This window comes from Lacerta agilis, chromosome 5, assembly GCF_009819535.1.
Source record: "Lacerta agilis isolate rLacAgi1 chromosome 5, rLacAgi1.pri, whole genome shotgun sequence".
NCBI classification, from domain to species: Eukaryota; Metazoa; Chordata; class Lepidosauria; order Squamata; family Lacertidae; genus Lacerta; species Lacerta agilis.
The window spans coordinates 51,336,449-51,360,807 of record NC_046316.1 but is presented as its reverse complement, the minus strand read 5'-3'; the positions used below and the strand labels follow the sequence as shown (position 1 = coordinate 51,360,807).

General features: G+C 42.5%; 1 protein-coding gene across 2 annotated transcripts in view; it reads left to right on the top strand.

Annotated features, from left to right (window-relative positions):
• Window positions 1-24,359, top strand: part of SORCS3 (sortilin related VPS10 domain containing receptor 3) — a 410,921-nt gene that overhangs the window by 106,577 nt on the left and 279,985 nt on the right. Inside the window, exon 1 of one of the 2 annotated variants that reach the window (XM_033149722.1) lies at window positions 13,176-13,231. The exons of the other annotated variant lie outside the window; for it this stretch is intronic. The gene's annotated coding sequence lies outside the window, so the exon portion shown is untranslated. Of the gene's footprint in view, window positions 1-13,175; window positions 13,232-24,359 lie in introns of those variants that run through there. 2 annotated transcript variants of the gene reach the window in all.

Sequence of the window (24,359 nt, the reverse complement as noted above, 5' to 3'; positions counted from 1 at the left end):
TTGGTCGTCCTAGGGGATTTTAACATCCATGCCGACACGACCTTACAAGGGGCCGCTCGGGACTTCGTGGAAAGCATGGCCTCCATGGGGCTGTCCCTGAATAAGTCTGGTCCAACTCATAGCCGAGGACATGCCTTAGACCTGGTATTCACCTCTATGGATGTTGGTGATCTGACATTAAAAAAAAGTGAAACTAAAGAAGTGCCATGGTCAGATCACTTCCTGGTACAACTGGACTTCTCCGCAACCCTTCCCCTCTGCAGGGAGGTGGGACCAATTCGGATGGTCCGCCCCCGCCACTTAATGGATCCAAATGGTTTCCAGAGAGTGGTAGGGGATACTTTATCCCATGTTGATGGCCTTTCAGCCGATTCCCTGGTGGCCCGCTGGAATGTGGAGCTAACCAGGGCTATTGACTGTTTGGCTCCGAAGCGCCCTCTCCGGTTGCATGGAGCCCGGACAGCCCCGTGGTTTTCCCCGGAGCTGAGGGCGATGAAACAATCGTTGAGACGGCTAGAGCGCCGGTGGCAGAAAACCCATTCTGAATCCGACCGAACACAGGTTAGAGCTCAACGTCGAGCCTACCAAGTGGCGATAGCGACGGCGAAGAAGACTTTCTTCACCGCCTCTATTGCATCTGCGGAAAATGGCAGCAGGAGACTCTTTCAGGTGGTTCGGAATCTATCGGAGCCACCTTCGTCATCGGGGCCTGGTAGGGACCCCAAGATCTCCTGCAATGCGTTTGCAAAGTTTTTTGCAGATAAAATCGCTCAGATTCGGAAAGAGATAGACTCCACCGTGGGAGCAGGGCCAGGGCGGGAGAGTGCCAGAGTCCTGTCTAGTCCAGTTGCGTGGGATCAATTTCAGTCTGTTACCTCCGAGGATGTGGACAGGCTGCTTGGACGAGTGAAACCAACCACCTGTCTCCTTGATCCTTGCCCATCCTGGCTTATAAAAGCTAGCCGGGAGGGGCTGGGCGATGGGCTGCGCGGGGTGGTGAATGCTTCCCTCTGTGAGGGAGCCTTCCCAGCCCCGCTGAAAGAGGCGGTCATTAAACCGCTTCTTAAAAAAACATCTTTAGACCCGGCCAATATGGCCAACTATCGCCCAGTCTCAAATCTACCATTCTTGGGCAAGGTGATTGAGAGGGTGGTTGCTGAACAACTCCAGGCACGCCTGGAAGAAGCGGACCATTTGGATCCCTTCCAATCGGGATTCAGGCCTCACCATGGGACTGAAACCGCCTTGGTCGCGCTGGTCGATGATCTCCGGCGGGCTAGGGACAAAGGTGAGAGCTGTTTCCTAGTTCTGCTGGATCTCTCAGCGGCCTTTGACACCATCGACCATAACATCCTTCTAGACCGGCTAGAGGGGTTGGGAGCTGGAGGCACTGTTATACAGTGGTTCCGCTCCTTCCTCCTGGGCCGTGTTCAGAAAGTGGTGGTGGGGGATGAGTGTTCAGACCCCTGGGCTCTCACTTGTGGGGTGCCTCAGGGTTCTGTCCTCTCCCCCATGCTTTTTAATATCTATATGAAGCCGCTGGGAGAGATCATCAGGGGGTTTGGGCTGGGTGTTCATCAGTATGCGGATGATACCCAGCTCTACCTCTCTTTCAAATCAGAACCAGTGAAGGCCGTGAAGGTCCTGTGTGAGTGCCTGGAGGCGGTTGGAGGATGGATGGCGGCTAACAGATTGAGGTTGAATCCTGACAAGACAGAAGTACTGTTCTTGGGGGACAGGAGGAGGGCAGGTGTGGAGGATTCCCTGGTCCTGAATGGGGTAACTGTGCCCCTGAAGGACCAGGTGCGCAGCCTGGGAGTCATTTTGGACTCACAGCTGTCCATGGAAGCGCAGGTTAATTCTGTATCCAGGGCAGCTGTCTACCAGCTCCACCTGGTACGCAGGCTGAGACCCTACCTGCCCGCGGACTGTCTCACCAAAGTGGTGCATGCTCTGGTTATCTCCCGCTTGGACTACTGCAATGCGCTCTATGTGGGGCTGCCTTTGAAGGTGACCCGGAAACTGCAATTAATCCAAAATGCGGCAGCTAGACTGGTGACTGGGAGTGGCCGCCGAGACCACATAACACCGGTCCTGAGAGATCTGCATTGGCTCCCAGTACGTTTCCGAGCACAATTCAAAGTGTTGGTGCTGACCTTTAAAGCCCTAAACGGCCTCGGTCCTGTATACCTGAAGGAGCGTCTCCACCCCCATCATTCAGCCCGGACACTGAGATCCAGCGCCGAGGGCCTTCTGTCTGTTCCCTCACTGCGAGAAGCAAAACTACAGGGAACCAGGCAGAGGGCCTTCTCGGTAGTGGCGCCCGCCCTGTGGAACGCCCTCCCATCACAGGTCAGGGAAATAAACAACTACCTGACATTCAGAAAAAACCTGAAGGCAGCCCTTTTTAGGGAAGTTTTTAATGTTTGATATTGTTGTATTTGGTTTCTGTTGGAAGCCGCCCAGAGTGGCTGGGGAAATCCAGCCAGATGGGCGGGGTACAAATAATAAATATTATTATTATTATTATTATTATTATACTTCCTTTGGGAAAGTAGAGAACAGATGTTCTTCATCTTCTTTACAGCAGACTTATTTTAAACACATGCAGACAGTGTTATGGTATTCATATGTTCTGCCCCTTAACGTATGGAAACCTGTCATGAAACTTTTTGTTACTCTTTGGCAAATGTGTCCAGTCACCAGCCTGGCTTGTATAACTTACAAGGGGACCTGATTAGACAGAGGTGAAAGGTATGTCATGTCTCACTGTGCTTCAGCCTATAAATATCAGTGATACATTGGAGCTACTATGGCTAAAGTCAATGAAATGACAAGTCTCATTCTTATGATAAGTAATGAAATAAGTAGTAGATAGCCTGTAGAGCTGGTCCACTTTATCTATAGACTGTGCACTATTCTCTTCACAAAATTTCTGAAAGCATGTGGTCAACAATTCAAGGTGAACAAAATTGAGCTGCAGCCCAGATGAATGTAAGAAGAATCCTGCTAGATCAGACCAAAGGCTTATCAAGTTCAGCATCTTGTATCCTATAGTAGCCATCCAGTTACCTCTGGGAATCCATGAGCAGAACAGGAGCACTGTTGTTCCCTGGTGACTGGTATTCACACGGATGTTGCCTCTGATTCTGAAGGTATAGTCACTGCCAAGCACGGTTACCAGTCACTGCCAATGTTTTGCTTGCTTAGGTGAATTACAATATTTCGCCTTCACCTTGTGTTGTACTTAATGCTGGGAAGTATAACAATAGCTCATGAAATGAGCAAGAGTTTTACAGTTTTCACTTTTGAATTATTCCAGTTTGGCTCTTCACTATCTCACCTTTACAAGTATTCTTCTCACCTTGAACAGCTGTTGAGGAAATTAGATAACTCTCAACCATGCCCCTAGAAAGGGAACTCAGTAGCATTGAAGGTTGTTTTGTGGTGATGAGTCCCAGTTCTGGGCACAAACTTTTATGACTTGGGCCTGAACATTGTGTGGGTTTCGACTTGGCTTGCAATGAGTCTCTGTTGTCCAATCTGAGAGAGTTTCTGCCCTGAATACCCTGCACCCCTGCCCCAGATTTTGCCATCACCACACACCCCTTAAGCAATTTATGTAAATTTCATATTTAACAGACATTATTCAAAGCCTAGAGCAATCATATATAGCAAATATTTCTCAATATATCATCTTGAGAATGTACACAGTTATCATTTCACTTGTTTTTTTTTCTTTTTGCTCAAGTCCAAAATAGACAGGCACCAGTTTTGAAGGAAAATCTGGATTGTGTGTATTCTTTTTTCTCTGTGCCATTTATAAATAGTAATTTTATTCATTGTCATTATATCACATAGCTTCCTTAGTTGCTGATTTATTTATTTATTTGGAAGATTACTGGTTCTACAAGTTTTTGCTGCCATTTCCAGAGCTGTTATCAACAAACATGATACTAAAATCTTTGCTCTTTCTTTACCATCATTAAATCGAATACTCTGTCACATCACATAATAGGTGGTTGGCAACCCTATGCAGGGAAATGATATTCATGTGCTGCTACAAGAAGTTAAACAAGTCTAACAATCAAGAATGGCCCGTTTAATTAATTTGCAATTACTCTCATTCACTTTGCTGAATTTATGTTACTGCTCTAGAAGAATGAGATCAATAAATAGCTGGTTGAGCTGAACTTAAATGAACACTCCCAAGAGCCCGAGAGAAACCAAGAATTCATATGGAAGGAGGAGCCCTAAGAGCAATTTCACATTCCAACCTACAGATTAATCTCCGTGTCAGGACAAAACGTCTACTTTTTAAATGACCAAATGGCAGAAAGATGTCTCTCTTGCACTAGATACTCACATCAGGAAGCTGACAGGTGCATCAGATTTATCTCTGTGTCAGAAAAGGCAACATGAGGAGTGACCCTTAAAAAAACACCAGGTGGACCATGGATGGAGACAATGGCTCAGGGAAGAGCACATACGTTGCATGCCAAAGGTCTGAGGTTCAATCCTTGGCATCTCCAGTTTAAAATGACTCAGCTAGCAGGTGATGTGAAAGGCCTTAGCCTGATTTCCTAGAGCTGCTGCCAGTCAAAGTAGACACTAGGTTAGATGGACAAAAATGAGTGGTCTAAAGCAGTTCCCCACATCCCATGATACTGTTGTCTTAAGAGGCATTCTGTTACTCACAGAGTACATCTCCCAATAAGCTGGGGTGGTGGTGTATGTTTCAGGCAGCACAGAGAAAGTAATTTTTCTTTCATTCCTTCAATTTGAACTACTCTTTATACTCTTGACATACAGACCTTGTCATATTTCTGCTTGTTCATCTCTGACAGCCCAAGGCAGCCAGCACTTCTCGGGTATTTTCGCTGTCTAAAGCTGGGATATTTTCTTGGGGCACTGTGATTCCTAAATGATTCCGGTTTTCATTATGATTTATCCCTTCATCTCTTCAGTGAAGAAAAGATGCTCATAAAAGAGAGAGGATTCTGATGAACCCTTTTTATTAATATTATCAGAGCAAGACCAGGGTTGTGTCCAAAGGATCTTAAATAATATCTCCAGCTAACAAAAGGAGCTATTTAGTTCATAGCTGAATCACTTGGATGGGGAGCTGAGGTTTCTTTCATTAAAGTCACCCCACTTGAACATCAAAGAACTGAAAAAGAAAAACTATGGAGAAGCTCAACATAAATTACTGCAATATATATTTCATGAATCTGTAGCCTGTTTTCTCCTTCTACAGTGTGAGTCTGTTTTGCAATGGAGTTTCATGTATTCAGGGATGTCAACAGAGTTGGGTCTGATTCAGACATGATGTTTGCTATGTGCTGAGTTTTATGTATCCAGCATTATGATTAAAAGTGCTGTGCTGAATCCTGCTCTCAAATTCTAGATAATTTTCATTCTGTGGCAGGGGAAGGGAGGAAGGCTGGAGCAACTTCCCTCCCCAAATCTCTTATCCAGATGCTTTAAAAATCTTTTACATTTTCATTTTAACAGAGTTTGCTCTTAGCTTACTTTTGAGGTCACTGAGGAAGTGTATATGGGTGGGTGCATGTGAGTCCTCTTCCACTGTACAATCATTTCTTGGTTCTGCAACATTCCCAGCCCACTTTAAAACACACACACACACACACACACACACACACACACACACCATCCTTGGCCAAACTTCTCTGTAAGCAGCAGCACCTGGGAAGGCTGCAGAATGCAGACTACTGTATTAAAGATGATTTGTGGAAAGAAAGAAAGAAAGAAAGAAAGAAAGAAAGAAAGAAAGAAAGAAAGAAAGAAAGAAAGACAGGATGCTCACATATGTCCCTCAGCCACCCGGATGGTAAGGAAAGTGCAACAAATCCCCCACATACCACCAATGGTAATTTCAACCAGATCTCCACTTGATAGTTTTCGAATGCAATTCATTTTCTCATTAATCAATGGAAAATGGGGGGGGGGAGAGAGATAGAGAGGGAGGGAGAATATATTTGGTTTAGGATTAACCAATACTCCAAGCTCTGTTGGTGGGTTCCAGCTGCCATCAGATGAGACACACTCAGCAGGAAGATGCATTTGTTGACTATCTTATTTAAAAGTCATCCATATCCTATTTCTATGAACGGAATTCACTCTTTTTCTGCCATCATTTGGTGCAGCAAGACTTTTCCTGTGCTCTCCTCAGAACTCTGTCCCATCATGTCCTCAACCAGGAAATAAGCTGATTCATTTCTATTTCACTCATTTAACATTGGGGGGGGGGGGATATCTCCTTAGAGCACCAGTGCTCTCATATATCTGCCTCATAGCTTCTTCTGCTCCAGTCTTGTCAGCTCTGCTTGAAAACGCTGTCCCCTGTCAAAAGACAGAAGCTTTCCCCGAGGTTTTGATCCTTAAAGTCATTGTGATTTACTGCTTTCTATAAAGAGAAGCAAAAATGCTCATAAACTAAGCAGGATTCAGATGAGCTCTCTTTCTATTACCATCCTTTCCCTTCTGATTAGCCACAACAAAAGTTCATTCTGCAAATTTACAGCAAGCATAGGTGGTATCACCAGCATGAACGCCCTGTAATGGCTAATGCTGCAGTACTCTCCCCCCACCTCTCCCTCTCATACACACACACAGTGGTGGCTAGTATCTTCTGGAACTGGAAGGGCGTAGAGTGGGGATCCCAACAGCATGTGGAGCCAGAGCCAATAACAGGTGGACCCAACACATTCTAATGTTGCTCTAATCCTCCTTCCTGCTGAGTTTTACAAGGGCAACACTGAGACTAAGGAATGGAAGCTGGCAGGCAGTATCGCCTACTGGAGTGGTTGCAAGTATGAAGGCAGACAGGCGAGGGCAGTCTGAGGTTGGTAGGGCAGCTCCCCATTCACCTTAATGGACCAGCCTTTAGTTCTAATGTATCATAGAGCGTTCTTTCCTTCTTAGAATGAAAAAAGATACTTTCTTGATTAGACCAGAGAGTCATCTCATTCAATGTAGTATTCCCACAGAGACAGGGGGTTATTTTAAGTATATATGTGTGTACACACACACACACCAGCAATTAATTCCATGGAAGTAAGTGACAAAGTACTTCTTTTTCTGTCCTAAATTGCAAGTGGCCCATCATGTAACCCAAACAATGTAAAAGTTCTAGTCAGAGGATACAGCTTTAAGCTCTATACACCTGTCTCTCTCACACCATTGATCAGCAGTGTGTGGAGTAGTCCCAACCTCGCTTTCCCAGTTGTGGCAAAATAAACAAAACATTACGCAAATGTTCAAAATCCTGCAAAGCAGAAATGCAAGCACATTTTGATATTGATTTAAGTATGCCAGTGATGTGTCCCCCCCCCAAAAAAATCCAATTTGCTTGAATTGTATAACATAATGATGAACCTTTGCATTTTTAGACACTCTGCATGTGTGTATCTCCTATAATAAGCAATCAGTTTCCTTTAACCTTAAAAGGGTTAAGGGTAAAGCAGTTGGTTAGGAAATTGATTATGAGTTGAATTGTGTGGTAGCAAAATTATAGCTCAGGGACTGAAAGGCAGGAAGCAGGGATGGAAGAGGAGAAGGAACACAAAATTCCACTCCTAAGTAGGTAATGAAAATGTGCTTGTAGACACAAGTGTTTTTCATTCTTGTTGTAATTATGCACTTATTTGATGCCATCCTCAGCTTCATTACAGTCTTTGTTAAGAAAATTAGGTTTCTTTTGTTGAGGTTTTTAATGATATGTATACGATGCACAACAAGTACTGTTGCAAACAGCTAGTTACGGTCCCTTTTCCTTTTGCAACATCACACAATCTGTAACTATTCTTTAGGACAGCACAGTTCAGAGATAAGCTCTAGTGTAGTGCCAAACAGAACCGACAATTATGATACACCTGCCCTCTCCTAAATCAAGACCGAGGTCACATATTGCTTGGCTCCCTGGCAGCAGTAGCTTCTTCTGAAGATGTCCCAAAGAATCCAAGTATTACAAAAATATCAGGATGAGACCTATGCAGCTCTTAAGACCTCCACAGCACAGACTCCAAGGCTGCCAATCCAACTAGGGTCCAGCATTAAGAAGAAAAATGAGCAACCACGATTATAACAGAGCTTCTGTGCTTGTACAGGCTGAAGTTAGCTAGAGATGAAAAGTCATGCGCAGAAATTTGTGCTGTGCTGTTTAATTTATCACTGCAACTGACGCTAAGAACCAGAATCTGCCCAGTGAGTTATGATTTCTCTTTTCTTTATGGGGATAAATTGACTATATTACAATCAACATAAATTCCATTTATACCACAGCAATTGGTGAAGGGTTGTATATCAGGCAGCAGTGACTTCTTTGCTAAAGACAAAGTTGCCAGAGACTAGTCTTGGCAGGGAATAGCACACTACTCAGAAAGTCACATGCCAACCATGCCATGCTACTTTGCTTTTAAAAGGCATTTTCGTATCATCTGGTTTATCAGAAATGAAGTTCCCTGTTCTGGGAATGAAAAAAACATTCAATTAAGAGGAGTTATGAAAACTCATAATTAAACTGAATGAAAGGAAGGGTGGGCAAGTTGTCTCAGGCTTGGACCTGATTGGCTTGGAGCTATTTTCAGCCCCTCAAGCAGGAAATAGCTCAGCTTAATCTCATCTAATGGGAATTCTTCCAGATATCATGGCATCCCTGATCATAGATTTTGTGGGTCTGATCCGTACCCTCCTCTCACCTAGCCAATCCCAAGTAGCCACTCTCCCAGCACCGGCAAGAGGGAGAGGAGGGAGATCTTTTGCCCTGCTGTTGCTCCATGAGCTACTGTTTTGTTTTTTTGTTTTTAGTTTGGGAACACTACATTTCTCAGGTCTACTTGAACCTGGCACGTTGAGTGATCTGCTTGGGATGAACAGGATAAGGCAGTCCTTCAGGTATCCCGAGCCTCAGTTATTCAGGGTTGTGTATATTAGTAGAAGAACCTTGAACTTCACCCCGGTAGCAGATGGAAAGACAGTGCAGGTCTTTTAACACTGGTGTCATGTGCTGACCAGTAATCTGTTCATGTCCAGTCTACCTGCAGCATTCTGCACTAGCTGAAGCTTCTGGACCACACCCAAGGGAAGCCCCACATAAAGTGCTTTGCAGTAATCCAGTCTTGAGGTTATCAATGCATAAACCACATGCATTCCCTAACCAGGGATGGGCAAGGTTGATGTAGCAGCCGAAGCTGATAAAAGAGATTCCAAGCCACATAGGTTAGCTGAGCTTTAAGTGACAATGATGTTTTTTTTAAAAAAAAAAAAGTTTTGATTTTATTAGTTTTCAGGTTATTATAGAACTACAAAGACAGATGAGCAATAAACGAAATAAAATAAAATAAAATGTGACAATGATAGTTCAAACCATGTATCTACTCCTTCAGAGGGAGTGCAACCCCATCCAGGTCAGGCAACTGGCCTATTTGCTGGATTCTGGAACCACCTCCCCACAGGGCCTCTGACTTCCCAGGGTTCAGAGACAGCCCAAAGAGCTCACAAATACTTATAAGGCACCTTTGAGACCAACTTTGTCAAAAGACGGGGTAGAGAACTTGCAAATAAATACATTAAACACCAAGAGCTCTCTTTGTGCCACACTTTCCCCCTGAGAGCAACTTTATAAACTCCCTTCCCTTTCCCCATGATGTTTCCTGCTTTGTGTTCTTCTTCATAAGCTCCCTATCAACCCCTAGAAAAGCAGTTTACACATTTTATTCCTCAGAACATCCTACCTCCCACCTCCCACCCACCCCAACAAATGATTCCTCTTTTTAGTCTCTTCTTAACTTCTGCTATTGATTCCTTTGATGGATTGGGAGGGGGATTCACATGAACAACTTAGATGAATGTCCTAATCAAATGAATCCTGTTAGGAAAGCAAAGGACAACATCCAGGTGTTCCTCCCAACAGGCCGGTAGCATCACAACTGCGGCAATGTGCATGGCTGCTCAATTTGTGATCCCTTCAATCATTTCCTTCACGCTTCATCAAATAACAGGAGTCTTCAGGGTCATCTGTAACTTATTTCTTGCACAAATGCATGTAGGCTTTGGAGGCAGATGCTGTGTATAATTTCAATGGATAAGAGCTAGTATCCATTTCACAGCTTTTCTTTAAATAAAACTACAGGCACTTTCTTGGAGCCATACATATTTGTAGGTGTGAATTGTTCTGCCCCCTCCCCTGGAAGCTGAAATCTGCTTCAGAATGGGGATCCCTGAGGTAGCTTGACTAAAACAAATATTTGTAGTTTACTTCACTTTCTGTGGCAAGGTAATTTCATTTTAAACTCTCTGGAGAAACGAAAAAGCCACATCTATTAACCCCCTCATGCATTCCATGGAATGAAGGAGAAATAGGACAGCTTAATAGGAAATCGAAGGGGGGCGGTTCTTTCATGGCAAATTCATCTTTACTTGAGAAGAAACACAAAATGTTTTATTGAGTGAAGGTGGGCAATTGAGATCCAGGAGTGGTTAGACCCTGTATAATAATCCTTCTCTGGTTCTGGTCACTGTTACTATTTTTTGCACCAAAGAACTGGCAGTGGGTATGGGTGTAGGATAACAACAGTAAATTGTCAGGTTCTACTTTTTGAAACTGGTTTCTTTTAACTTCAGGTTATATACTATTCCAGATGTCTAGTTCTCTGTGATGAAAACTTTTTTGAGATTTCAAATTTTAGTTTTTACAAAAATTGCATAGAACTCAAACGTGGGTAGTGCTGTGGTCTAAACCACAGAGCCCAGGGCTTGCTGATCAGAAGGTCGGTGGTTCAAATCCCCGCGACGGGGTGAGCTCCCATTGCTCAGTCCCTGCTCCTGCCAACCTAGCAGTTCGAAAGCACGTCAAAGTGCAAGTAGATAAATAGGTACTGCTCTGGTGGGAAGGTAAACAGCGTTTCCGTGTGCTGCTCTGGTTCGCCAGAAACGGCTTAGTCATGCTGGCCACATGACCCGGAAGCTGTACGCCAGCTCCCTCGGCCTGTAAAGCGAGATGTCTCTTTACCTTTACCTTTACCAAACAACTTTGGGCTCCATTGGGAGGAAGTGCAGAATATACATATTATAAATAAAAATAATAAACATTTGAGAGACAAAAGTAGTCCAAATGCGAGAACTTTGTCCCATCTCCATCCTATTTACATATTATGAATGTGATTAATTTGATTCACATGTCCTCAGCTAGGTACGTAAAACTTCAATCTTCCTCATAGCTGTCAACTTTTCCCTTTTCTTGCCAGGAATCCTATTCAGAATTTCCCTTAAAAAAAGGAAAAAGTTGACAGCTATGATCTTCCTACTACATGGAGTTGGGGCAAAGACATTCTTTGTTTTGAAATTGTGGTCAATCTTTTTTCTTCTGCAGTCTGACACTTGGTTTTACAAATGTGTTAACATCATACGTTGGGTAACTGTGTGTGTGTGTGTCCAGCATTAGTGTGATGTAAACAGCAGCTAACACTCTATTTGTAAATGGCTTGTGTTTCTGCATAAAAATGCTGTTTTGTGCAAAAGTGTGAAGGCATCTTCTATCTGTCTTGGCTAGGCTAATGAGTTACTTTTGCCTTGTTTGCCAGAAAATTATTAAAACTAACACCTTGCTCCTAAGCATGATAGAAATAAGTCCCACCAAGTTCAATGGGACGTATTTCCAAGTAAGTGTACATAGTAATACTGTGGTGTGTGTGTTGTTTTTGTTTGTTATTATGGTATATATTTTTTGTGTTTTTACTGTAAACCACTCTGATCTTTGGATGAACGGCATAGAAATTCAATAATTCAATAACTAATAAAATATTATAATTAATAATAATAATCCTATTTGGGAGAGTGTTTGACTGAACTTGGTGGACTACATCTTAATAAACATTTGTGGAGTAAGGCTATTGTAGCATCCTGCTGGTTAGTAAGCATACTAGTGGGTAGGGTGGCCAAATACAGAAGAGTACAGGGCTCCTGCACCTTTAATAGTTTAGCAGAACAGGGAATCTCAGCTTACACAACAAGCTGCACCTGCAAAAATTCCTTCTTCTACAATCTGGCCACCCTACTGGTTGGTGTGGTGCTTCTTAAATACAGTATTTTCTGCAATAACTGGGCTTGGAGCACTGCTTGCTGTGTTATGTAGCCTGAGAGACAGGAGGAAGGAATGAGAATTTATTAGCCTAGGTAAGTCTGATGCTGGCTGCCCCTGCTGCTTCTCACTTTTGCATTCTGAGTGTGAATGTCTGAAGGGAGATTCTAAGTGGTGTTCAGTTGAATGTGGTTAGGATCTACTGAAATGATCTACTGAAAGGAAGGTTCCAACCATAGCTGTCAACCCTCCCTGCTGTTTCCCAATGCTATAATAAGGGAATTTCCTGCAAAAAAGGGAAAGGTTGACAGCTATGCAACATGCGTTCAGCTGAATGTGGGCTGAACCTTCTTGCTATCTTCATGCTCAATATGCAAGGGCCAGGACAGGATAAGGCTAGCATATACAGGGGCACTGGGAAAGAGATGGTGCGTATGAGCCCTAATGTGTCTCACCTGAATGCACAGAGAGGGTGAATGTGTAAGGATTCATCTGATTGCTGAAGCTGCCATTACAGGGTATAAGAATACTGTAGCTTTGGCTGGTTTTTCCTCTATATCAGTTGGAATTAACTACCCTAGTTGTTCTGCAGTTGTTTTCTCACGATATGATTTCTAGTTGTGCATATAACCCATTTGATTTTTTAAAAATAAATACATTTTAAAATACACTTTTCCATGGACTAATGGACATGTTTGCTCTATTATGCAAAACAAACAAACAAACAAACAAACAAACCCCAATCTCATAGGTATTTATTCAGAATGGAGAATGCATCTGTGTAATCTTGTGGGGGGGACAAGCATTGTTCTATTTATAGAGTCAGAGGGTGTTCCCATTGGTAAGAAATTCCTGGGCCTGTGCTTGAGAGAGATAACATACTGAATGAATAATTGTGCTGTAGTGTCAAGTCAGATCTGCGTGCTATTTGCAGTGCATGCTCTGGCCCCAGTGCTATCTCAGCCACCTTCCGGTACAGAAGCACTCTAGACTTAATTAGCCATTTGAGTGTTAACTCTGAACCATCCATCCATCAATCATTCCGACATCGTTACAGCTGACTTTGGAAGAAAAATAGACTCTGGCAATACCAGACTCTCTATAGTTGTTGGTGTCTGGGGGAAATGTAAGGTAAGCTAGTTAGAAAGGCTGAAATTAATTGTCTTTTCTAATCCTTAATATTTTTTTTCCTGTTGATATTGAAATTCAGGTTCACAGTCAATGAGAATGTTGATTCAGTCTAATTCTCTTTGACAATGTTCTCTTTGGTTACTTTCATTTGCTTTGGCAGCATTTAATTTCCTCAGTTGACTTTTAAGAACTTTAGCTTATCTAAATGTGTAACTTGAAATTTCATCTCACTTTTTATAGCAATGTCAGAACTAGGAAACAGCATATGGGAGGGGGAGAGATGGATGAAGGCAGGAACTGGTGCCTGAAAATGTTGGAAGAAACAGGGGGTATTTGGGCTTCATTTTCAGGCCACAAAATTTCTTGGGCTGTCTGTGAGGGGTGCTGAGCATATTTACTTTTGATGATACAATATTACCAGAAGGTGACCTTTTCTGCAATGTTCACATGATGAGCCACTATTTTGAATTCTCTATTAAGTTGGGATATTTGGTATTTTATTTGCCATGCAGGGGATACTTAAAGAAAGTTCTTTGTTTTTCCCAACATAGGGAACACCAGCATTTGTTCGCTCTAATATGAATGAAACCTTCGTTTAAATTGATAGTACATGGACACCTCACCATGAAACTCCGAATTCTCATATAAGAACCACATTTATGAACCTTTTATTAAAACTTACTAATTTTAAAAAGAACTTTTACTTGACCTGCTCATGGGAGTTCATAGCACTTAGTCTTTGCAGCAGGTTTTACATTTGACAAAGTTGTGTTTTAATTAGGATTGCCATCACCTGATCTGACTCATTACAGTTCTGACCAAATTTGCATGGTTGCTGAAAAGCTTGAGAATAATTCAGTTGAGCTGCCACCACCCCTCCATGTTAACATTAATATCCATGTTAGCTAGCAGAGTACATGCATGCTAAATGGTAGGATAGCAAATGAGAATGGGTTTGATAGTTTTCAGTTTTACTGAAAATAGGAAATTTCAGCAGATGAAACTAGTCATGCAGGATCAAGGACACCTGAACATTCTCAGATCGCCTCTTCTCAACAAGTCTTAAAGCTACAAGATCCTGATACATGAATTGCATTGCCAGGGCAAAGGAGTATCACATGTAATTATGTTGCCATACAAACACCACCTCTGGTTGGCTTGGAATTGTCCTGGAATAAATAGCCTCATCTGATTTCAAGCTAATTTGAGTTAAATTGGATCCCATTGCATCCCTGATTGGGGATGGCATGGTATCTAATCCCTCCCCTCCACCAGTGAGAATCCAGGCCTCCCCCTTTATTCAAGTGGAATGTGGCTCTATCCTGTAGGAAAGTGAATGTTCAGGCAGTGGTGTAACCATGACACCTGTAGGGAAATTACAATTCAAAATTCCCACAATTTTCTGAGATTGCAAATGGGTTTTTATGTGTGGGGGAGGGACAATTGACATTGAAAAGAGTGCTAAACGTCTGCTAGAATCCACTAATGTCTCTAGAAGTGGCTTTTATGTTGTGTGAATGATCACATAAAATGCAAAAATTAATAGGTAAGGGCACTTCATTCCATTTTCCTGTGGTTCCATCTTAATGCAGCCTCAAAGGAGGGCCATGGGGTCAGATATGATGGTAACAGAATATGAAACTATCTCATGAAGTGTCTCCTTGATGAGAAATTCATCTCATGGAGGCTGTTCATGGCCATAAGATGTAGTAATCAACATGAGTGGAGATTGCATTAAAAAGAATTAGACAAATTAATGGAGTATGTTCCATATAACAAGTTTCAGTTTATTTTGTTTACATGCTATAAATGGGATTATCAAAACAGCCACAGCGGAGGGAAAAAATGCATTATACATGCACACAAATTGTACCTTTTAAAAACGAGAGTATAACTAAATCCACAAACAATCAGAAACAGATTAAAAATACAGACAACTTTGACTCAGAACTCACATTCCCTTTAATAACTGTGGCTTAATTTAAAAGGTTACAATGAGGAACTGGGCTATATTTCTGTAATCTTAGGTTTGGAGTCTGCCATTAGAATTGAAACATAGAATTCATCTGAGTTCCCCAAGTGCAGAGAAAGAACTGGAGAGATAAATCAGTGTAGCATTACAATGGGTCAATAGCATATAATAGCTAATAGAATCCCCACATCCAGAACCAGGCTAACTCTGGACCAGCTGCTTTGCTTCTGAGCTTCCCAGAGGGATCCAGCAGTTGTAGACTGAAACACTGGATGAAATGTATCTTGGTCTGATACCAGAAGTCAATTCTTAGCTTTTTATTATGAGTTTTCAGATACTTCAAAGCTTGCTCAGTGGACTATAGGAGGATGGCTATTAGGGCATGCTTAGCCTTCTTGCTATGCCATTTACTGTGCACTCAGTTATTTCTAAATATTTCTAGTGGTTGGGAGAAAGAAAAAAATGTACCCCTTGCGTGGTGTTTATGAGATTACAGGATGATGGCTCAGCTTGAAGCGGCTTGGCAGTGCATGGTTTCCTTTTGCAATTAAAGTGCATAAACGGTAGGGTATCGTGGAAGAATGAGGGGTTCACAAAAATAGAAGTCAAGCAATTACTTCCTCTGAGAAGGGCCTAGGGTTTACTGCTTCGAGACTGCACAGAGAGAGTGAGATTAATTTTCTGCCAGCTCCTCTGGTTTCATTAAACTTCTGGTCTCAGGCATGGATTCATTTTGGCTATTTCATTTTGGACTATTTACAGTTCCTGCTGCCATCTTTGTCACTTGAATGGGATATCAGCATGTTAATGCCTCATATAATTTGTGAATGATGTCCGTCTGCTGCCATTCTGTGACATTCTCAATGTTCTGTAATTTCATTATCTGGCCGTTTTCTTCTTTCCCCCTGCAGTGTAGTGCTTCCGACATGGTGGTTGCCACATCTAATGTTTTTCCTGCAACCTCTGCCAAATAATGCCATCCTTCATTTCAGGTGGCTTATTCGATCCAGAAAATAAATTAGTTCTGCCTGTAGAAAGTGCTCCTGTTTATCCTTAACATCTAATACACCTAGTAGAAGGCATGAAGAATCGCTCGAGCAGTACTGAATGATCACAGCAAAATTCATATCCATGAACATTTGAGTATCTCGGATCAAAGGAGAAAGACCTTCATAAGCAATGTTCTTCTTATGAATATTTACCTTATGGCTATGTTTCTACCTCCACTGTCCAAGACAGCTTTATTCTGAACACCAGTAGCTGGAAGTCACAAATGAGGAGAGTGCTGTAGCACTTAAGTTTTGCTAGATGGTCCCTTGGACTGATCCAGTGGGACTCTTCTTAATGCTCAGAGTTGGACAAATAAACTCACATAGGATATTAGCTCACCAATGTGACTCCACACATACCTCTGTTGGTCATTTGTGATTTACTTATAGAGACAGAACAAACTATCTGGCCTCTTCCAGATGTAAACTGGTACCCTTTTGGAAGCTTGAAGGCCCTCAGCAACATTTGACGCCTTCCCCCCCAGCTATTGCACTGCCTTCCTAAAGCCGGTTAAGCAGGTGCTGGGCTTTGTGAAGGAGGCATGAGGGTTCTGGCAGGGTCCTAGAGTCCTCCTACCTCCTTCCCAAAGCCCAGTTAGCAATTTCCAAGCTTTGGGAAGGTGGTGGCAGGGCTCTAGGACCTTGCCAGCGCTTTGCAGATGCTTTCCAAAGCTAGGTGCCTTGCTTAGCTGGCTTTGGGAAGGCAATGTGAGGGTTGGGTGTTTGTGTTTCAAATTTTGGCCTTGCTCTCCATCCCCTGCACAACAAGGCAATGTGGGGCTCATTGTTTCTATGTTGAAATGCTTTTGCGGTCCACCTGGCATGAAATGCTAGACCACCCTTCCTTGGGCAAAGGCTGCATTCTTATTTGAATACTGGTTATTAGGGAACAACAGTAGGAACTGACTATTATCCCACAGGTCCTGCTTGTGAGTTTCCCATAGGCTATTGTGGGAACTGGGACTAGGCAAGCCTTTGTTCTGATCCAGCAAGGCTCTTATGCTGTCAGATGTGAATAGGTCCTTTAGATTATCTTGGGAACATGAAAGGTGTACACTTGTTATTGGTCATTTTTTTCTGTGTTTGTCTGCTTTTAAGCCAAATCTAAATAAATCTGATATATGTTCCATCTTTTTATTTTCTTTCTTTTTTGAAAGAAGCAGTTTTCACTTTGTTAGCCTGTTGGGGTCTTATTGAATTTCATTCTTCCAGCAGAACATTTGTTCTGTGTGGAATGCCTTTGATTTTTAATTCTAAGGTTTTGTTGTAGGTCATCATAGGTAAAAGAAGCAAACATTAATAGCTTCAGTTTTGTTTGGAAACCAATCGGAGCCTATATAGGCTCAGGAGAAAGCGGGAAGAGGAGCCAGCATCTCACTATTGCTATCCCATGGTCCTAGGGATGTCTGAAAAACAGAATGCATGAACATACCTGGATATCTTTGACTCCTTTTCTAGTGTGAAAATTTGATTCTTGACAGAAAACACTTATGTATCAAATCGGTTCATTTTGAACTTTGAATTTTCAAAAATGCCATAATCAAACATGCCTGAGGAACATGCCTCCTCTGCCTAACGAGAGGAATCCAGTGAGACCAAACAGGTTAAAAAAGCCAGTCATTAATCATATATTTTTCAAATGTCAAATACTGGACAACTAAACAGTAAACTATGCAATGCCAAATAATGGCTGTGAAGTAATGACATTCTAAAATCCTATTGTCGATTTTATTTGCATGTATTGGGATGAATTTGCAAGGGGAAATCATTTAAATTGCTTGGAATTCTGGAAGGATAGATACTAATCCCACTGGGTCTACCTCTTCTAGATAGTTATCTTTACAAACTCCTCAACCTTCTCTCATTTACCTTAAACCCCAAGCTTATTCTACAAGATCAAAACACCTGTACTAATGCCCAGGTAAACATTCCCATGAACATCTTTCCATTGACTTTATGTGAGAGGGGAAATGCTGAACCATCTTCCCAAATGGGAGGAATGCCTTCATTTGGGGCTTTTAAAAGATCGGCTAGACTGTACAAAGCATTAGAAACTGTCCTATTGGGAACCATTTCGGCTTTTCCATGGAGATGATCTGGATGAGCTAATGAGTCTCTTGCACCCCTGCTTTCTATTGTGCTGCAGTGGTGATCATCGTTGTTTTATAAAAGGCTGCGCTTGGCAACTGGTCAACTCTTTGCCAGGCCCTGTAATTCATGAGTATTGTACATGGGCTGTAGTTTGCTTAACACAGCAATTCATGTATTTTAAATTGCTCCATAGCTCTCAGCCAATAAAATTACAGGTTTATTATGTGCATTTGGATCGCTTATTTAATCAGCAGCACCTCCGTTACAGCAAATGCTATGTTGTCAAGCGAAAAATAAAAAATGTTTGTCAAGTTTCCTAGCTCTTTCCGCTTGAATTGCTTTCTTAATGATTTTTTTCGTTTCAATATAAATTCAGCATGATATATTATAAAGGCTGGGCTGTAGGTGTTTTAAGAGCACCCTAGATACTGTTGAAAGCAACCTTATCAGAGCCTGCTTCCAGAGTCCTGGTGACCTGATGTCACCTTGTATAGTTTGCTACAAAGGGGGGGGGGGTGGAATAGCAATGTTACAGCACAACCTCCAGTCATGATCTAGGGTTGGTTTCAAATAAGCAGCTGAGGTATGGTCAGGCTGGCATTCTCAGGCAGCTAAGGTGCCTTCAGCACAGCCTTAAGTGTTGTAGGGGTCGGGGGGTGCCAAAGCCCTGTTACTATTTCTGCAACAGAGTCCCTCTCACCCAACCAATATGAAAGGGGATTTTTTTAAAGCCACTGTATGCTCCAAAGCTATGCTTTTAGGAAGCTGGAAGTTTGAGAGTCAGCTGAAGATTGGGTATAAAGTATGGCAAGCCTTCATTTACGCATTCTGCCTCCTCTCTAATTCATTTCACACGAGTAAGAGGAGGGGAGTTCGGGACATTCCTCCATTGCCTCACTAACAATTGCATTTCTCAGAAGAAGCAACAGGGGGATCATCTATTTGAATGTGGTCCTCACAAATAGGGAAGAACTGATTAATGAAGTGGAAGTAGTGGGAACCTGGCAAAGTCCAGATCAAGGAAAGTAATAATACCACTATATTCAGCCTTGGTCAGACCACACCTGGAGTACTGTGTCCAGTTCTGGGTGCCACAATTTAAGAAGGATATTGACAAACAGGAACGTGTGCAGAAGAGGACAACCAAGATGAAACAGGGTCTGGAAACATAGCCTTATGAGGAACAGTTGAGGGGGTTGGGTATGTTTAGCCTGGAAAAGTGGATATTGAGAAGAGATATGATAGCTAAAAGACTGTTGCATAGAAGATGAATCAAGCTTGTTTTCTTCTGCTCTGGAGAGTAGGCCCCGAACCAGTGGCTTTAAGTTACAATAAAGGAGATTCTGACTAAACATCAGGAATAACTTTCTAATGTATCTGAGGAAGTGTGCATGCACATGAAAGCTCATAAAAAGAACAAACTTAGTTGGTCTCTAAGGTGCTACTGGAAAGAATTTTTTATTTTGTTTTGACTATGGCAGACCAACACGGCTACCCACCTGTAACTGGAACTTTCTAATGGTAAGAGCTGTTCAGCAGTGGCAGGGAAGGTGCTTGACTCTGCTTCCTTGGAGAAGAGGTTGGATGGCATGGATACTTTAGTTGAGATTCCTGCATTGCAGGTGGTTTGGAGCCTTTCCAGCTCCACAATTCTATGATTCTATAATTCAGTGGGATTTAACTCAGTGGGATTACATGTGGCCAAGACTGCAGCCTTAGACATGTTTAAAGTATGTGAGACTTGGTTGGTCATAACTAACTTCCATTGATTTCTGTGGATCTATTCTAAGCAGGGGGAAGACTGGATTGAACCCCCTAGATCTTGTAAAGGTAGCTTATGTTCAGAAAGAACAAAGGCAAACTGCCTCGCCTGATAGTTTTATCAATACTTTTGGCTCTTGCAGTTGTCTTCCTCTTGATCAGTGATGTTACTGTCTCCCAGAATGTGTTCAGCAATTTATGGCCATCAGCAGCCTCTGTTGTTCCCCTGCTGTTCATTAGCTGTTCTAAGGATAACAAGTAGGTGGTAGAAAGCCTTGGGGAGTATCAGTAGGAATCGGGCAACCTCCCCTTCCATCCTTCCTACTGCATTCTCTTTTGTGCATTTCCAGGAAGAAAGAGCTATACGAAGAATAAAGCCTCTGTGTAGGGTTCACAGGAGCCTGAGAGTTAGCTTGACTCATTTATTTCAGAATCCTCACTGTTGCCTGCACCCATGTAAAATACTTCTCACTGATTGTTAATGCTGAGCAAATGGGAAAGCACTGACCTGATTGGCAGGCTGAAAAGCTGCCCCTCCCATTTTGTTGAACACTTGCATCGTCTTCAGAGATGGAGGAAGTTTTCCCTGTGTGCTGGAGGCAGAGGGATCAGAGGAGGTTCCTGCACTGCTTCCCTCTCTTCCTGCACTTGTGCTGCCACTCACTCCTACGGTTGAAAAATATTGTGAACAGCCACAGAAAAAGGGAATTAAAGGTACAGTTAGCATCCCCCCTCCCCCAGAGGATGGGGTGGAATTTTGTCCCTTCTTGTGATTCTGCTTTGACAAGAAAATCTGGATTCGAGTTAATGCAGCTGTTGCCTACTCTTTTTTTTTTAAAAAAAAGAACTGTAGAAATGGGGAAGCTTCTTCCTCTGGCTGTTGCCCCCCCCCCCAACATCCTGCCTTCTCTTTGTCTGAAATTTGTTGGGCATTGTGTCTTTGCTTTTTTAGAGAAAAGTGTCAGGTGTTACTGTGTCAGCATTTTAGTTGGACTGCATTACTTTTTGCTTGTCTTCCTTCCTCCCACTTGGGCTGCAAAGGCTGCTCAGCCCATATGGACTGCTTCACCTATGCTCCCAAGCACACTCCATTTGCACCTGTGGTCTCTGCCTTGCTACTCCTCGTCTCTTTCCGAGAATGTCTCAATGCTTCAGCACTTAGAGACCGGTATACAGTAAGCAGCACATAGACGGCGCACAGAAATCTACCAAACCATTCCACGTTCTAAATCTTATATTAGTAATCCAAGAATTGAGAGAAGAATGTGCAAAATCTAATACAGAAGCCACAAACAGGAAACTCATTCACACCTGGGACTGGACAGATCCTTCTTGTACTGCTAGAATCATGCAAGCAGAGGTTAGCCAGGTTGGCCCCTGCCAGGTGTGAGGGCAAGGACACAAAAATGGTGCCTCTCAACACTGGGTAAGGAGAAACGTTAGACAAGGCTCTTAATTTACCACACCTTGACCAAATTTTCAGCATGTGCACTGCTGGAAGTTTACCCCGGAGAGCAAGGGCCATTTACTTAAGTGGGGTTACTTCCAAGTAAAGTGTGCACAGGGATGCAACGTCCATGTTAGTGCCTTTCTGCTGGTGCCTTTTGGAGTAACGAAAAGGCAAGTGAGGCATTGTCAGAAGCATTTGTCTCTGCCTTGCCATCTTATGTACACTCTGTGCTTGGTGTAAGCCCCAATGAACTTGTTGGGATTTTGAGTGGACATTCATAGGCTTGTGCTGTAAACACCCAGTTTAAGAGTAATTTGTTGTGATTAATTATGATTAATTTAGAGAAGACTCCCAAAAAAGACCCTGATGTTGGGAAAGATGGAGGGCACAAGGAGAAGGGGACGACAGAGGATGAGATGGTTGGACAGTGTTCTCGAAGCTACTAACATGAGTTTGGCCAAACTGCGAGGGGCAGTGAAGGATAGGCATGCCTGGCGTGTTCTGGTCCATGGGGTCACGAAGAGTCGGACACGACTGAACGACTGAACAACAACAACATGTCATTTTTTTCCTCTGCAGATTTTTTTTTGGGGGGGGGGCGTTGATACAGCTTCTTGCCAAGGGTGCAAAGGAGCCTACATACACCTCTGCATGCAAGAATCATTACCCATGGTGGAGTAGTCTATACTGTATTGTGTTCCCCACCCCTGAAGGCATCCCTGTTTAGGGAAGTTTTTCATGTTTGATGTTTTATTCTGTTTTAAATATTCTGTTGGGAGCTGCCCAGATGGGTGGGGTATAAATATTAATTAATTAATTAATTAATTAATTAATTAATTAATTAATGTTTACATTGCAACAGTTTCTGGAAGGAATGAAGCTAGGCATGATTTGGTGAGAAACCATGGCAAGGGCTCCTTGCACATGACCTGAAACTTTCATGTGTGAAGGAGTCACAGCATAGAAGTTCCCCCAACACAAACACAATGTTAGGCCCTATGCAGGCACTGGTTTTCTTTCAGAATCTGGACATAACAGACGGTAAGATTGCCCACTACTTTCCCTTTAGTATAAGTGGTTTTTGTTTTTTTTAGGTTCAATGTGTCCTCAAAGCCTTCAAATTCTCTATTATTCATTGAGGATTTCTGTTGTGTCCTTTATTTCTCCAGGAAAAACTCAGGGACTCTTCTCATTACAGTTTATCCACACTTATAAGGTAGCACTGCCGCTGCTTAGTTACAGAACCCCTCTACCATTTGATTCCTCTGTTTTTGGAATTAACGTCAGTCGTCTTACCAGTTCAGTAAATTCCTCACCTGGTGAAGGATTTGGCAAATGAGTTGAATGGGCATCACCTACATAGGAATAAGCGGCGAAGTCACAAGGAGAGAGCAAGTAGGACATGGTGAAATGCCGAGAATCTGTGACAGGGTGGCAAGGAATGGATTTACATTCCTTCATCGCAATAAATCTGCTTGTATGGAAGCAACGAACCATTGTTCTTTATGGCTCAACATCCTCATAACACCTTATGGGTCTTTCATAAAACCCTCACAATCTTTTAATAATTCCACTCTGAGGGAGAACAGCCATGTTCTGTCTTGGATTAAGCATGCCTAAGTGTTGAAGACAGAGATGGGAGATAAATTTGATTTGGTTCACATTTTAATGCAAATCTAACCAACAATTCATGACTCAATATATGACCAGAGACGTGCAGCTGTCCTTTGAAACTTGCAGTGCTGTTTTCTACTAAGTGTCTACAAAATACATATTTTAGACGGAAATGCTCATAAATTGCATATGTGAGTAAAGATAAAATATAAAAATGCAGTATATCAGGCAAAATGGAATGTGAAATCTGTATATTTTTTTAAAAATGCACCCTAAAATATTTCATGATTTTTTTCAATTGCATACTGATTTGAAAAAATGATGAAGTGGAGGCTGGGGTGTGTGTGAGAAACTCAAATAATCTGAAACAGATATATTTTCCCATCCCTAGTTGAATGGGACAGACAGGAAGAGGAGGACAATAGAGGGTACCACAAGAGAGGCATACCAGAACTTTCCAGTGATATCTTTACCAGTGCTGGTATATGGAGGGTGGAGACCAAAGAATTGCTACAGCACCTAGCTACAACAATAAATTATACCCCAGGGACCCCTTGTAGTGGTGGAAGATCTAGAGCAGAGGTAGCCAACATTGTGTCCTACATGCTATTACATTACATTTCCCATCATCCCTGACCATTGACTATGCTGGCTGGTTTCAACAACTAAGGGCACCATGTTGGCTATCCTCGCACCCCACTGTGCAACACAGTACTTGTGGCAGCGATGCAGTCTGTACCTCTGCAAAATACATTCTCTATCTGCCATGCCGATACAAAGCTTGTACAAATGGAGCGTTCTTGGGATAGCAGCAGACGAAGGGTAGATTATGCTGAGTGAAAGCGTGTGCATGATCCAAGGTCACACATAATACTTGAATCCCAATTTCACAGATTCACTCAGACCCATCATCACTTCACTTTCTTTGTCCCTATTTATGTGTTTAAATAAGCATATGCAGGACAGGAACCCACAGCTCTGCCTCTTTCACCTTGCTCAGCATTGAAATGTTCAGCCTTAACGCTGCATTAGCATTGCTTTGAATTCAGCATCCTTTTTGGATGTGTTTGTGTGCTCCTATTCTTTCTCTCTTTAAAATAACAAAGCACTTAAGTGTGTAAGAAAAATTGCCCATGACAGCTTTAACTGTGCTGTTTCACATCTCCTGCAGCAGCAGACGTTACTAACACA